Genomic DNA, 15,854 nt, shown 5'->3' on the forward strand with positions numbered 1-15,854 from the left:
CTCGAGACAATGACCTCGTCAGTTGTCAAAGAAGCTATATTTTCACTTGCTTCATGGGGGATTTGTTTTACGGACTTTCCTTTAAGGTAGTAAGCAGCCAGGACACAAACATAAAAGCCTTGACAGGTCCAGCAGCAAAAGTATAAAAAACCGCATGCATGAGATCTGCCATTAAGGAAGGTTTCCATTGTGAGTTATGTTGACTTTCTTGTTTCCGTTGCTGCTTTCATTGATGTATACAGTGAATGCCGTGTGATTTTATGCAGCCTGGTTGTATGTATGCTTACTCAGACACAAGGCTAGTTCGGATCAGTGGGGCTTGCTCTCAGGTAACAGTGCATAGGGTTGCAGCCCAAATCGGTAAACTAGGCAAACATTTGCACTTCACCTGGTTTTATTTATTCATCACATTTGTCTCCAGGTCTTCCTCCAAAGGTGCATGTGGAGCTTTCCCTTTTCTGTTCACAACAACCCTGGGAGGAGCTGAATTGAAAGCAGGGATTTGAATTGAAAACTACAAAGACAAATACAAAACTCTACACTACATGTGCATTCGTGAATGCTATCCCATGCTACTGTAAAGTGAAGAAAGAATATGGAAGACGATGCCTTTGATACCCTAGCCAACAATTTATGTCCCCCTTCAAATCTGAAGAAAATTGGGGGTACCAACATATTGAATTGCAGAATATATATAATATATATATATATATAATTTATAAATATATATGTATATTATATATATATATATATATATATATATATATATATATATATATATATACATATATGTGTGTGTGTGTGTGTGTGTAATATGAGTGGGAAATACTTCCACTTAACCCCAGTAATGGATAATTGACCTATGTGTCAACATAGTCAAACTGGTTTTTATGTGTGCATGAGAATGCAAAAGCACAAATGGATAATGCCCTTTTTTTTTGCCTAAATGCAAGGCTAATGTATACAGAACTGTGGCATGTACTTGGAGACTGAAGGGAGCACTATGCAAGCAGATCTTCCAGGCAAGCAGATGTGGCAAGGGAAGATATGTGGCTAGGAGTGGGAATGTGCCGCTCTGCTCTGCAGGAGCAGACAAGGGAATGATGTTCAGGGGAGCTGCTCTCCCTGTCTGAGGCCACAGATCAAAATGAGCCAAAGCTTCTTCCAGCCATAAAATGTAAGTGGTCTTAGGTCTGACATCTTGCACACTTCCAGGTCTAGACATGAGTGGCGAGTCCCATTAGCAAAGTGGTCTTCTCCACGTCCCAGTGATATAACGCTCCTATTCATAGCTCCGCCAAATGTGATATAGAGGACTTTAAAGTTTGACATTTTTATTCAAGGAAAGCTATTACTGATCTAGGACTGCTTCTTGCCTGGAGAGCAATTCCACATCTTTGGAGCAGACGTTTCCTTGACAGGTAGGTTTTAATGGTGGCTATCAGAAGATACATGGGAGGATTCTGTGAGACTTGTGTGTACTCTACGGGCAGGGAGGGAGATGATGTGGTCCTGCAAGTCTTACGAGGTAAGCTGTCCACACCTGCCCCCACCACTAAAAACAAAATCTCTGTTACTTTCCGTATTGCCATGCTTTTTGAAGCTGTAACAGAGGGATTGGAGGGAGAACAAACAAAGGCATAGTGGTGCAAAAGAAAGGGAATGCCTCATTTCTTTTCTTGTCTGCTTTCTCGATTTGGAAAGGCAAGAGGCAGTGGTGTGAGAGAGATGTGAGAAGGAAGGAATCATCTTCCATATTATTCCCTCCAGATACCCATTCCTGCCTCACCATGCTGGGAGCGGCTGCTGCAGCTCTGACATGGCCAGGATGGGGGCTGGGTTCCCCCTCTTTCCTTGGAGGTGTGGCCCTTTAGCCAATCATGAGTGTGTGAGGTGGTGGGGCTTGGGAGCAGACCTAAGAGAGAACTGTTTCCTTCTGATCTCACTGGTGTTCTTCAAGCAGAGGCTGGATTGCATTTCTTGAGGGATGCTCTTGATTTCCTGCATTGAGCAGGGGATAGCTGTAAACCGTCCCTTATTTGGTAGGAAAGTCCCTTATCCCAGCGCTGTGTCCCGCTGCTGTCCCTTATTGATGATGTCCCTTAAATTTCCCGGGTTTCAAAGTAAGCAGCTCTTCTCCCTCCCTCCCTGTAGGCCAGGGAGGAGGGAGGCTCCAACTGTGTTGCTTGGCTGTGTTGCTCACCCAATAAGGAGTCTAAGAATGACTGGGGGGTGGAGCTTGCATGCCTTGTGCCGATCAAATCGGCTGTGTTGCCTGGGGACTCACCTTTGCTCAGCGCTTCCCAGCGGAGAGGTGACGGTGGTTTTCCTTGCTGCATCCCCTTTGCCGGGTTGCTGCGCTGTGGGAACCACGGCTTGAGGCTTTGTTTGGCTGCTGGCTGAGTTTTCTGCCTTTGGCTTGGAGGGGCTCAGAGGTTGAACATACCTGTTTTTGGAAAATCCCTTATTTTGGCTGCTGATCCCATATTTTCGAGGCTGCTGGTCCCTTATTTTCAAATCTGTAAGTTGACAGCTATGAGCAGGGGCTAGACTAAGGTTACCAGATTTTTTCCAATGAATTCAGCGACACTTTTCAACTTCAATGGATTTTGTATGGGGACTGGTTTGTAAATCTGGGGACTGTCCCCGGGAAACAGGGACGTTTGGTAACCTTAGGCCAGACTAGATTGTTTCCAAAGCCCCTCTCCAATTCTAAGATTATACGAATACCCAGAATTTCCAGTGGGTCACGTGGTGATATGCTTGGTCCTTCTCACTCTAAGGAGCCCATAAATGAAGCTGGTTGCTGACCCTTGGCATCAATGCACTTTGATAGCTGCTGTTTCAGGTTGTGGCACACAGGATCCCAGTTCACCTGAGCAGATTTTACATGTTGAAAGCCAGTAATTTAATTTTTTTTCCTCCAATGAATTACATATTTGAACTTGTCTTGTACATTACAGCACGCCCTGCTGGTACCTAGTTTTTTGCAAGTATTTCAATACATGCTGTGTTGTGCAATGGGTATGCAATGAACTCTTGTGTTGACTTCAGAATGTTTTGGAAAACAGTAATTTGAATGAGGTTTTTTTGAATGATATGGACCAGTGCTATATTTTTTGGAAAGCTGGATGTGAAGACCCATGCTTCAGTGCTACAGATTGTATATAATGGTTTCCAGGCCACCATTTTAATATTCTTTTCAATACAGAAGATCAGTGGCGGGCAGGGGGAAAGTAGAGAAGGACTGATAGCCTCATGTGTGTTTGGAATGTGCAAAGACATTATCTGAAAGAAAATGCAGCATTGCAAGGAAGATAAAATGAAGCCATTGTTTGCAGTAGGGATCACTCCTTAGTAGGCTAGGAAATTGTACCCAAACCATACTATCTACAGAAAGCAGGCCTGACCCATTTGAGTTACTGAGATGATGAAACTTCAGTCTATGTTAGTAGCAGATCCACCTCAATTAAACTCGGATAAAGATGGAAGAAACAGCAATACTGCAGAAATACTGAATTCCTCGTAGTTTCCTCCATTACAAAAGACGTTTAATAATTCTTTCTGTGCGAGACCCTGATAGAAAGAACTGAAGGAATGTGCTTAATTAGAGCACTAATGGCTCACTCCTATGCAAAATTACTTGGAAATAAGTCCCACTAGGCTTAATGGGACATATTTCTATGTAAACATGCATAAGGGAGGAGTGCACTGTTACTGATTCAGATGCTTTTCTGGACATTATCATTTTTGCTGCCTGGTGGAATTTCTCAGGCAACACTCTTGCTTTCTAAATAAAATAAAGCAAAAGCATTCCAATTTGCATAACTAGTAGGCACCTTTACAATACCTGCAGCCTGGGCTAAGAGTGCTACAGTGATCTGATATATGATCCTCTCTTCCTCCCTCCCTTCTCCCTCCCTCCCTCCCTTCTCCCTCCCTCCCTCCTTTCCTTCCTTCCTTCATAATTTTCTAGGTCTTGTGTTGTCTGACTTGTGCAATGTGCATTTTGTCTTATGACTGCAGTGCAGACAATTGTGGTTTAGTACCACTGCACAGGACTCTTTGGTGTGTGGTCTTCTCAAACCAAACACCTACAGAAAGTATGAATGAGCAGAAAATGAGAAAAGTGGAGATTTTGTGGAACTGAAGTGTACAATGTGCCTGAGCAGAATGAAGGATCCATGCACAAGTGTGTACTGTTAATTCAGTCCACCTGCCTATCAGAATTGACCTAACCTAGAATTTCAGTCATGGTTTTGTTGCATGTCACCCCAGTCACCAAGCAGTGTGAGATTCCAGGGGTTCCAAGCATTTACCCAGGCTTCATATTTCCTGGGAATGAGGGACAGTGGAGACTGTGGTGTCTTTATGATATATGGTTTATTTACACATATATACAACCTGAGCCTACAATGGAGAAGTTCACAGCACAAATATCCCAATAAGGTCTTCCTCCCCCATAACCACAACCTTGGGTTGAAACAGAAATCAAACATTGCTCTGACTCTCTCTGGCTTCCCTGTTGGCAGCTTTTTTTTCCAGCTTCTAGCTCACATCACTCAACTCTCCTTTCTGGCCTTCTCCCGCCTTAATAATAATAATAATAATAATAATAATAATAATAATAATATATTATTTATACCCAGCCACTCTGGGCAGCTTCCAACTACCAGCAGTTGAGGGAGGGGGTCCACCCCATTTTCCGTCTGGCACAGATCCACTTCCTTTCTCCCTTAATGGCCCATTACCTAGGCTATCACCTCACCAGGAAGCTAGACTGGCTTATATTTTAACACTTGCTGGATCCAGGAGTCAGAAGGCCCATTGAATCAATGGAGATGAGACCATCCTGTGCTTAACTTTGTCACTGGAAGTAATGGAGCCGCAGTATCTTTTAAACTGGCTGTGCCGTGCTCTTACTAAGCAGCAAATGTGCCAAGATAGCAGCAGTTGGGTGGTCCAAATTTTGTAGAGAGCTGTCCATAGCTGCCAATCAGCTGAGCAACATATTGACACATTGGCCTGATGTCATTGGTGTGCTACTATCACAAAGCTTTCATCTGGAATTGCATTTATTTGTGTCTAAGATCCATAGGCTGAAACAAATGTTCCAGGAGCAAGCACAATTGTTTATGGATTTATAACTACACACACACACAAATGCCTTTAAAGAGGGAACTCATTTTGTATGATTAGAGAGTCTGCATTCCCCCCCCCCCCCGCTAATCTGTTTGCCTTCTTTCTAGGTGATTTCATTTCTTCTCCTCCTCAAGCATTATTCAGCCTGACGGCTGCCTTTAAATCCACACTATAGTAACCTAGCTGAAAAGAACCTGGAAAAATAAGCTAAGACAGCCAGACAAAGGGAGGTGTAGGGGAGCAGGGAGAAACCAAGATGAGAAGAAAAAGAAAGGTAAGATAATTGGGTGGGTAATTTCATCCTTTGGATCTAGCAGGGTTGTAGTTTGCATTGTTTGCCATTATATTTTTACTCTTTAGACAACTTGAGCCCAGTATTTTGTTTCCTTCCTTCCTTCCTTCCTTCCTTCCTTCCTTCCTTCCTTCCTTCCTAGACTACTAGTTGCCACACGCTGCAGTGAGCTGTCAGTATAAACCTGAAAGACATGTCAAGGCTCATGGATTCCCTTGTGAAAGCAAAAGGATGATCTCTGCATCATTTATCAAGTGCTGCAGGTTGGTCCAGGTAGGGCAAAGCCACGTGGGGGGGGGGGTTCCATGAATTCAGAAGGTATTAGGTTGCCCATTCCTAAATTTCTCTGAAATGTGGCTGTTCTTTTTCTTTGGGGTGGATTGGAAGAGCAGTGTCCCCTCCCCCCAGCTAAAGTCATTTCTCAAAGCTGTAGATTTTAGGTGAGCGGACAGTTACCTTCTGCACTGGTACCCCTCAGACCTGCTCAGAACTACTGCAAGCCCCCTTTCATTCCATCCCTGGACCTTCTTGTGTCTCTGCTTCCAAGTCCAATCCTACACACACACACACACACACACACACACACACACTACCTTTAAAGTACATTTGACACACATTCTTTCCCCTGAAGAATTCTGGGAAATGTAATTTACCCTCACAGAGCCAAAGTTCCCAGCAACCCTTAACAAACTACAGTGCCCAGAATTCTTTGTGTGGAAAAATGTGTTCCAAATGTGCTTTAAAGGGATAGTATACGCAGCTGAAGACATTTTGCTGCCTAAGGCAGAAGAGCAAAAGACGTTCTCTGCCCACCCCATCCTGGGGAAGTCAAAATGCATAGTAACTAACCCTTAGAAAATTCCGCAAGGACCTCTTTTCCTCCCTGGCAATAATGTTGGACTCCAACTTCCATCATCCCCAACTGACAAGGCCAATAGTCAGAGATGATATAGTCCAACAACATCTGGAGGGCCACAGATTCCCCACCCCTGGCCCAAGGCTTTGGAGAGCCATTGCAAATCAGTGTAAACTGGAGTCACCATATGTGTTGCTGGAGTCCAACTCCCATCAGCCCCTGCCAGCGTAGCCAAAGGTCAGGGATAATGGGAAATGCACTCCCATGGCTACCACTCTTGTAGGCAGTGCTAGGCTACATGGACCAAGGATCTGACTTAGTAAACGGCAAGTTCATAAACATCTATTGGTCAAGCACACAGTATAGCTCTGGAAAGGTTATACTGTATAAGCATCTAGTTACACTCACCCAAAATCGTGCTTACTTTTCTGCTTCCTTTCCCCAAATTGTCTCTTTTATTTGGAAGTTGTTTCTCAAAGAGATTATTACAGATAAGAGTCATAATATAATATTAATAATCTAAATACATGTCTTAAACCCTTCACTGAAGGTGCTGGGCTTCTGAGAGCTTGTCTAACATTAGAACCATTTCTGGTAATAAGGAAAGGATATAGTTTGGGGTTCAGTCATTTTGACATTAAAACCTACAAAACCCCACAGTTGAGTCATATCTAAAGAGGCATGAATTTGTATACATCGTTAACGGTTCAAGGAGTTGTTCGTGCGACTGTGAAAGCAGACATTCCTCCACATTTCTCCTGATATTTGGATAAGCGAGTTACTCATTTTAGCTATATGAGGATGATGATTATTAAAGGTATTCTATAGAAATATTCAAGCTGATTGGCAAATTTCTTGGAATGTCTTGGTCTTGGTGGTATAAAGAAATGAATGGGATTCTGATGCTTGGACAGATAATAATTTCTCTTTCCTTCCCCTCTCTCCCTCCCACCACCGACTTGTTGAGCCTCAACACTCAACGTTTGGTGGGTGGGATGGAGGACATTTTTCATTTACATTTCCTGCAATGAAACTAACATTACTTAATCTTATTTCCTGTAATGAGGCCATTAAGGTCCCCCCCCCACCCCGAGGTACTTTTATCTCAGCATTATCTCTGATCTACAGGGGCAGACTTGGATAATATGGTGCTGGGGCAGAATTTGGTGCCCCATCCTCCCCAATATTTCTTATTTGCACAAAAATTCATTTTGGTACAGTTGCTTTTTAATAATAATAATAATAATTTTTATTTATACCCCACCCTTCCTGGCCAAGACCAGGCTCAGGGCGGCTAACATCGAATATAAATACAGTAAAAACATTTTAAAAAAGCAAAAAACCAAAGAACAGTTGATTGAAATATAAATATAAAATATTATTTTTAATGGATTTTATCAGTACAGTGGTACCTCGGGTTACATACGCTTCAGGTTACATACGCTTCAGGTTACATACGCTTCAGGTTACAGACTCTGCTAACCCAGAAATATAACCTCAGGTTAAGAACTTTGCTTCAGCATGAGAACAGAAATCGTGCTCCGGTGGGGCGGCAGCAGCAGGAGGCCACATTAGCTAAAGTGGTGCTTCAGGTTAAGAACAGTTTCAGGTTAAGAACGGACCTCCGGAACGAATTAAGTACTTAACCCGAGGTAGCACTGTAGTATAAATACAGTATAGGGATGATGATGATGATGCGTCCCCTCAGCTCGGCACCCTGTGTGGGGGAAATGCCCACACAGTTGTAATTTGGCATTGCCGATCAATATTGTTAAACGGACTGACAGTGTCTTTCCAGAGTTTCACGTAGGGTCTACTTCCAGCCCTACTGGAAAATGCTGCACATTGAACCCAAGACTTTTACTCAGCAGATGCTCTACCATTCAGCTACAGTGGAGTGGGAGAGAAGGATATGTCAGTGTTCTGGTAGGGGCAGATGCTGATATGCCAAAGCCCCTTTGTTTCCTCAACATGCTCACAGAAATGATACATGATTTGGGAAATGGGGGGAGCTGTCATCTGCACTTCCTACCATGCCCACAGCAAAATGGCAGGGCAGTGGGTATGGTGGAAGCTCTGCCAGCAGAGTTTTCCCGTTTCCACCATAAATATGCAGTCAGATTGCTCAGTAAGCTTGCGACCCTATGCACATTTACCTGGAAGCAAGTACCTGGAAGCAAGTGGGTTTTGGTTCTGGGTAGACGTGTTCACATCAACTGAAAGGCAGGTAGCCCTAGAAAATTCATTTTGTTACTGGATTAGTTTGCACTATGAATTTTAAGACGGCGGGGGGAGAACATCCCACCATCAAAAGGCACCTTCTAACAACCCCCGACTGATCTGTCTTCCCTATGTTTGTATTTTTAGAGTTGCATCTATTTATTTTGCTGACTAAAAATAATGGCCTCTCCTACTTTTCTAAGCGTTGCAAAGCCAATAAAGTCCTTGGAGACTCAGCTAGATTGCGTTCTGCTTTTGTATGCCCTCTACGGGATTATTAATTAGCAGGGAATCAAAGAGTCGTTATTGCTGAAGACGAACGGGCCAGAAAGAACTCAGTGTCTCTTTTGGATCTCCTGCTTCAACTAGCAAGCTGGGACTTGTGGAATTGATGTTCTTACCAAAGGATAGAGCACGTTCAATCTGGAGACACTGAGAGATAACAGCACAGTATCTCAGAACATCTTTTTTTAACAACTGCATTCTGGAACTGCACATCCATGTTGTGTGTTCAAAATGTAGAGTCTATGGCTATGTAACCTTCAGCTCTGATAGTGTAACACTATGCTTTTTTAAAAAATAATTTCTTTTAGTGGTGGTTGCCCATAGATAAAGCTGTGTACAGGAGCTCCATGTACCAGAGAAATTTCAAGGAGGTCCTTGAGATACAATTTTAGAATCCACTCTAGAAAGGAGCAAAGTCAGTCGTGAAAATTTCCATGGACAAACTGGAGTGGTAGTAAAATATTGATAGCATATTTTAAATTATACCTAAATATAAATTTCAGTTTGCTCAGTTCTCAATCTGCTGCCTGGTTTCCAACTTGCAGAATTCCTAAATTGGTTGTTGGTCAAATCAGGGTTTTGTTATTTCTTGATGGAATTCACGGCTTAATTAATTTTTTAACACGTACGTTTTAGATGAAGGTGCCTTCCTATTTCCTAAGAACAGAGATTTGAACATATTTCTCCAGGAGGCTCCTTTGGGGAGATATTGGTGTCTTCCACTGTCTTGCCCACAGATGAAAACTCCTTGGCTCCTCGTGCTGCGCTATGGTCCTCACCCTCTGCTGGCAGCTTGGCAAGCCACTGTGATTGATTTATTTGATAACTGGAAGTTGTCAAGTCAAACGAAGCATATTCAAAGGCAGAAATTCACTATGTACACACAGCAAGTGCTGGGACATCCTTTGGGGGGAGCGCAGGCTACGCGACCTTCTCCCAGTGCCACGCACTCTTTCTTCCCTTGTTCCAGCCACTGTCATGTTCAGGTATGCAATGGCTTGTGATACCCATGCTAAGTTCTGATTTGGCAATTTTGCGGAGCCAAGACGAAAGCTTATGTAGTAGTTGCTAGGCAACAGGAAGGGACCTTCAGGAGCTGATTGGTTGGCTCCCTCTTCTGGAGGACAAATGCCCCATTTGCTTTCTAAGTGAGTTGGCCTTGGGCTGACGCATAGCGATATGAGATATGAGCTAAGTATTCAGCAGCTTGGGGGAGAAGGAAGGAAGGAAGGAAGGAAGGAAGGAAGGAAGGAAGGAAGGAAGGAAGGAATGGGACCATTAGCTAGGTGTTCTTTCAAAATGCCACCACATCTCATCTGGTCTCAGCAAAGTATGGAAATTCTATAAAAGTAGTTTAACGATAAGTGCTTGCTAAGTGGCTTCCAAACTAATCATATATCTCCTCGAGGTTTTTTTCTTTTTATTATTTCTCTGCAGTTCATTCCATTAGTAGATTACATGTTTGCTTATTCTGGGCTAGGAAATTTGATCTTTGCAAGAAAAATCAATGAGTGGCTTTTCTGTTATTTAACATAACGTCAATATAAGGTGTACAATAGCATAAGGATTACAGAAAGTCTTTCTGCACTCACTGACTCAGAAGACTAATCAATAGTTCCCCAAAAAAGCAGCAGGGTGTCGGGTCAGCTGCCTAGTGGTGTCAGATTCAGACTTGTCATTAGCCTGAAATATCTCCCTCTTTACAATATTGTTGCTCCTATGTGGGGGCATAGCAAGAGCATTCCTATATAGTGGTACCTCGGTTTAAGTACAGTCCGGTTTAAGAACAATGTGGTTTACAAACCCTGCAAAACCGGAAATAGTGTCTTGGTTTGAGAACTTTACCTCGGTCTAAGAATGGAATCCGAATGGCGAAAGGGCATCGGCGGTGGGAAGCCTCATTAGAGAAAGCGTGCCTCGGTTTAAGAACAGTTTTGGTTCAAGAACGGACTTCCATAACGGGTTAAGTTTGTAAACCGAGGTACCACTGCATTAAAGTGTTCCAGTTCTAAGTCTGACTTAGCCTAATGTATCCCCATCCACAAGCCACATGCTGTTGATTCCAGTGAGCTCCTCTGAGTCCAGGCACTTTGAGCAGAAAGAGCAACCTCGAAGGGGTGCAAGGAGAGGGGCTCAGTCACTGAGTCCTGTCGCCAAGGCAGGCTCTAACGCAGCATTTCCTATCCCCCTTCCTTCTTCCTATCAAACGAGCCATCTACAGTGACAAGTGTTCTCACTGAGCCTTTCCTTCTTCTCTTTCAGGGAAGCGTTATGGGGGCTAAAGGCTTAATCTCACGGCTGATCCTACATTTCTGTATCCATCACTCTTCCCTGCCCCCTCTGGCTGCTTCGGCAGCTGCCCTGCCAACACCACTGCAACTATTCTCTTAACAGATTATTTTATCAGAGAGAAAAATATGATTAAAAAAAGGCAGCCAGGCAGCCTCTGTGTTCACACCAATGCCGGTGGACAATAATACATGTGATTGTGCTATATGGCACAAAAGAGAGAGGAAGCTGAGAATGTTCTGCCTCTGTTTTTCTTTAGTTTGCTTCCACCGCATGATAACGGTGGCTGAGGAGGTTCAGATGCAAACCTCATGCAGTTGTGTCAGGGCCATATCTAGGTTTCAGAGTGGTGGGCGGGTCTTGGCAAGTGCTCTCCTATAGACCTCTGTCCTTTGTTGGTTGGCCCACCTGGCAGCAGCAGACCAGCACCACCATTTTATGGCAATGCCCTGGAGTGATCTTGCATTGGGGGGCATTGTTGGCTGAGACTCAGCTGCCAAGTGCAGGGGTATTCGAGCTGGTGTCAGTGCCAACAAGCCCTGCCAGGATGCTGTGACCTGAAGATGTCTGGGTGCCAACACTGGGCCCTGCCACAGGGTATTGGTGAAAGGAAAAGGAAAGATTTTGGGGGTAAATATACAAAAATTTCAATGCTGTGATGTAGACAAAGTTGCATCTTGAGCCCATGGAAATCTTGGAGACTGTTGCTTGAAGCGCTATCCAGTTTCCCAGGAACAATATATGTGGAGGGATATATTGCATCAAAAATGCAAATGTAAAAAATCGTCAAATGCAAAAAAAAATTCCCTATTTATGTGGTTACTGCTTTTTCAAGGAACACTTGAGGGGTGTGGGGAGCGGACTGATTCACAATAAACTGACTAAAAACAAAGCAATAGTTTTTAAACAAGAGATGAACAAGACAAACAGAAGAGGGTATAATTCATCTGCTGTAGAAAGGAATCCAATCTGCAGTATAATGTCACACTATAAGTACCCAGAAACTTGACTTTGGCTCACATGGACTTAATGGGGAAGATCAATGAACATTAAGAATGCTTGACTTAGTTCTTTGCAAATTCCAGTTAAGAGCTGGCTATGAGCAGCAGCAGATGGACTAATGTGTGCAGATTGCAACACATCTATCCTTCAGATTTTGTACTTCTCTGAACTTTGCAATGCAGTTCTTGGCTTTAACAAAGATGTACTAAAATGCATGTAAAATACATTTAGGATAAAATACATTTATGTATTTATTTCATAATTTTATACTGCTTGATTGTAGGGGGGGAAACCCCTCAAAGTCGTTTGAAATAGTTACTTTGAAAGAAAATGCATACTTCTATAAATGTGTATTTTCCAAGACAATACATTTATATAGTACTTACTTAAATGGCAATTGAGTAGTAGCCTACCTTTCTCACCTTAACAATATGGCCAGGATCTGTTTCTGATGTCCAAATTAGCCTTCCCAAATAACTGTTTTCCCAAATTACTGTTCATGTCAGTAGTCTAATTGCATTAGGAGCGGGAAATAGGAGCAGCAACCCCTTGTGCAAGATTGTATGTTCCTTTCCGTTAGCTAGAAAAATCGCAGCAGGAATAGAAAGTTGCTTCACGTTACACAGCTCAGATGAATAGACTGCTCATGCAAGCAGAGATTTGTGGCAGCAAAGGCTGATCTGATCATTAGAAGTGACTCAGACTTCGGTTTAAGGAGCCAAATCTTTTATGGAATATAAAGTTCAGAACACCACTGAAGAGTATTAATTTTGCAATTTGCAACAAGAGGAGCTGAAAATGAAATGCACACGCGCGTCTACAGGCAAGGGAAAACAAAGCGAGACTTCCCATGCTACTTCCATCAGGTCACTTGAGTGCTGATATACAAGGGGCATTTTAGAATAAAGACATTTCTCTGACAGCACATACAAATGAAACAAAAATTGGCCTGAGGCTGGGATGCCAGAATCTAAACAGAGAACAAGGACTTGGCAAAGATGCTAGCTTAATACACCAGAGAAATAGAGCTAGGATAATTTGCAGTGTGGGTGCTGAAAAGATGAAAGGGGGAAGGTATAACAAACCCTAAAATAGGCTTTATAGGCTGCAAAACGTGCCCCATAAACATGCCTCATAGCAAGTGAACTAAAGGATGACAACTAACTGCAGCATTGTAAAGGGTTTTAAAAGACCTAGATGCTTTCCCAGCCAACATTCTCCTGAAACTAAAAGGTATGAACTTTTCCACCTGGCAGATGAGCAAAATCCTGCAAAACCCAAAGAGTAAAACTTGGTCCGTTCATATTTCAAACCTGAAAGCCCAGAGAGAAATATATCAGTGTGGGGAGGGCAGGCTTGCTTGGAAAGGGCAAGGAAGTTGCAAAAAAGGAATTCAGTGAGTGAATGGCAGGATGCAGCATATTCCAAAAGCTTTGACACCTGCTTTTGGGTATGTTGAAAGCAGGGGCGAAGGAAGGCTCTCTGGCACCTGGTGTGGGGTGTTGAGGGGCGGGACAAACCACCCACAGGGGCGACACTACGTATGGCACACATGCATGTGCCATACGTAGCCGCACCACGCATGTGCCATATGGATGGTGGCAGGATCCACCACTCATGGCTGCAGCGGTGGCAGCGGGATTCTTCGCTTGCAGCTGCAGCGGTGGCAGCAAGGTCCTCCGCTCGTGGTGGTGGTGGGATCCTCTGCACACAGCTGCGGGGCGAGCCCCCCGTGGGGTGCCTTCTTGTCACCCCCCTCAGAGATGGCACCTGAGGGGGACCGCCCCCCACCCCCTTCTTCCACCACTAGTTGTAAGAGGCATGGAATATTTCTACATTTGCTGGTGCTAAAAGCAGCATGCAGGTTTTGGGTGGGGGGGGGGAGACAGGAGTGTGTGTGTGTGTGTGTGTGTGTGTGTGTGTGTGTTTACAGGGCCATTAAATGTATATGTGTGGTCCACATCATGACTGAGGAGAAAACACACAAAAACCATGGCAAACTATGCATTTAACATAGAATATACAGTTCTAGAGCTCAGGACTCATCCTTCTCCAGAGCAGCAGGTTCCCCAACCTGAACCATAGCTGTCAACATTTCCCTTTTTTTAAGGGAAGTTCCCTTATTCCGAATAGGATTCCTCACAAGAAAAGGGAAAAGTTGACAGCTATGCCCTGAACACTTCAATTCCAAACCATATATCATATTTCAGTATCCCTTTCTAGTGTGAAGGAAGTGCTTGTGATTTTGAGAAGCACCCCTTTAACTCATAAATGAATAGGGGGAAATTAGGCTGGGCAACACTGTATTATGAAAATCCTGGATCCTAGGCTAGGGCCTTGTTTGGCTGCTCAGTGGTCCTGGCAGGTGAAAAATGGCACCAACCTATCAGGAAAAAATCAGTCAAGTAAAGGGCCACATACAGACCGTTTTTGAAACCCTCTGACGGACTACTTGAATGGCTCTCCTTGGCTACCAGTAGCGTGTGGAGCACAGTTTGAGAACCTCTGAAGTACAGTACATTCCATCATCATCGTTTCTCAGAATCCCCTGGGAAGATGAGTTTATTGTTAAGCAAGTCTGGGAATTGAAGTTCTGTGAGGGGAATAGTGGTCTCCTAACAGCAACCCTTAACTACGGCTCCCAGAATTCGTTTTGGGGAGCTGTGACTGTTTAAAGTGGTATATTACTGTTTTAAAAGTATAATGCGGATGGTTCACGTGTGAAAGCTTGGGCAACAGAATTTCTGTTCATTTCCATCTCTGAAAGGCTGGAGACAGCACCTGTGCTACCCTGATACGTTTTTTTGTTTTGTTTTACTTTTTCCATAACACGCCCCTTTTCTGCCAAGCAGCTCAAGGCAGTGCACATGGTTCTTTCCCTGCCTTTTTATTCTCACAACAACCCTGTGACGTAGGTTAGGCTGAGAAAGAATTACAGTACTGGCCTAAGGCCAGATAGTGAGCTACATGGCTGAATGGGGATTTGAACCTGTGTTTCCCAAGTCCTGTTCCAGCACTTACACAACATTGAAATGAACCTGTGACCTAACTAACTACATGGAGAGAGGAATTGCTTTTATGGTGTAAACATATATTTCGTCCTATTGTTACTTATGGTCTAATATGATTTGCAGGGTTCTCCCCCCCCAAAAAAAACCAACAACAACACCTTGCAAACCTTGTGTACTAGAAGGAAAAGTGGGATGATCTACCAGGAACAGCTTTCGGAGAGCGAATTATCTGTTTCCAGTCTTACTCTAACACTCACCCACTGCTTTCTTTCATATTCTAGGTGCTGCTTTGTTTTTAAAAAAATCTTACACTACATCCTTCCTGCTCACAATGTGCCTTTTGCTACCACCTTTTATTTCTAAATTCACAACATCTGAACAGACTTATCCATCCCTTTGAAAAGGCAACAGGGGACTTTATACAGCTCCCCTGTAATAAGCTCTGCAGTTTCAGAATTATTACACATTTTGAAATGAGTTCTCTTCTTTCGTCTTTCAAAAAGAAAATAAAAAATGTTTATTATTTCCCCCAGTTTCATATTTATAAAAGAATGAAAGCCACAGTTCTGAATTATCTATAACTTGATTTTCTTTATTAATAATAAAAATTGGTAACAGCTTATCAGATACTTGCATAGACATGCATAATATATGTGGCGAAACATGCATTCTCTGCCTGCACACGCATCTTGATAATGCACTGTTTGAAACAAAAGGAATGGTAAAGGCTATTGTGGTAGAGAAATGCTACTACGGA

General features: G+C 43.3%; 1 long non-coding RNA gene across 2 annotated transcripts; it reads left to right on the forward strand.

Moving 5' to 3' along the window:
* Window positions 1-881: 881 nt before the first annotated feature.
* Window positions 882-5,702, forward strand: LOC309348377. Of its 2 annotated transcripts, none has more exons than XR_014159370.1 (3): window positions 882-1,421; window positions 5,250-5,416; window positions 5,577-5,702. It is a non-coding gene; the product is annotated as an uncharacterized lncRNA (long non-coding RNA). The 2 variants fall into 2 exon arrangements; XR_014159371.1 differs by having other exon boundaries at window positions 5,585-5,702.
* Window positions 5,703-15,854: the final 10,152 nt, after the last annotated feature.

Source organism: Podarcis erhardii, assembly GCF_964252035.2.
Source record: "Podarcis erhardii genome assembly, chromosome: 8".
NCBI lineage: Eukaryota > Metazoa > Chordata > Lepidosauria > Squamata > Lacertidae > Podarcis > Podarcis erhardii.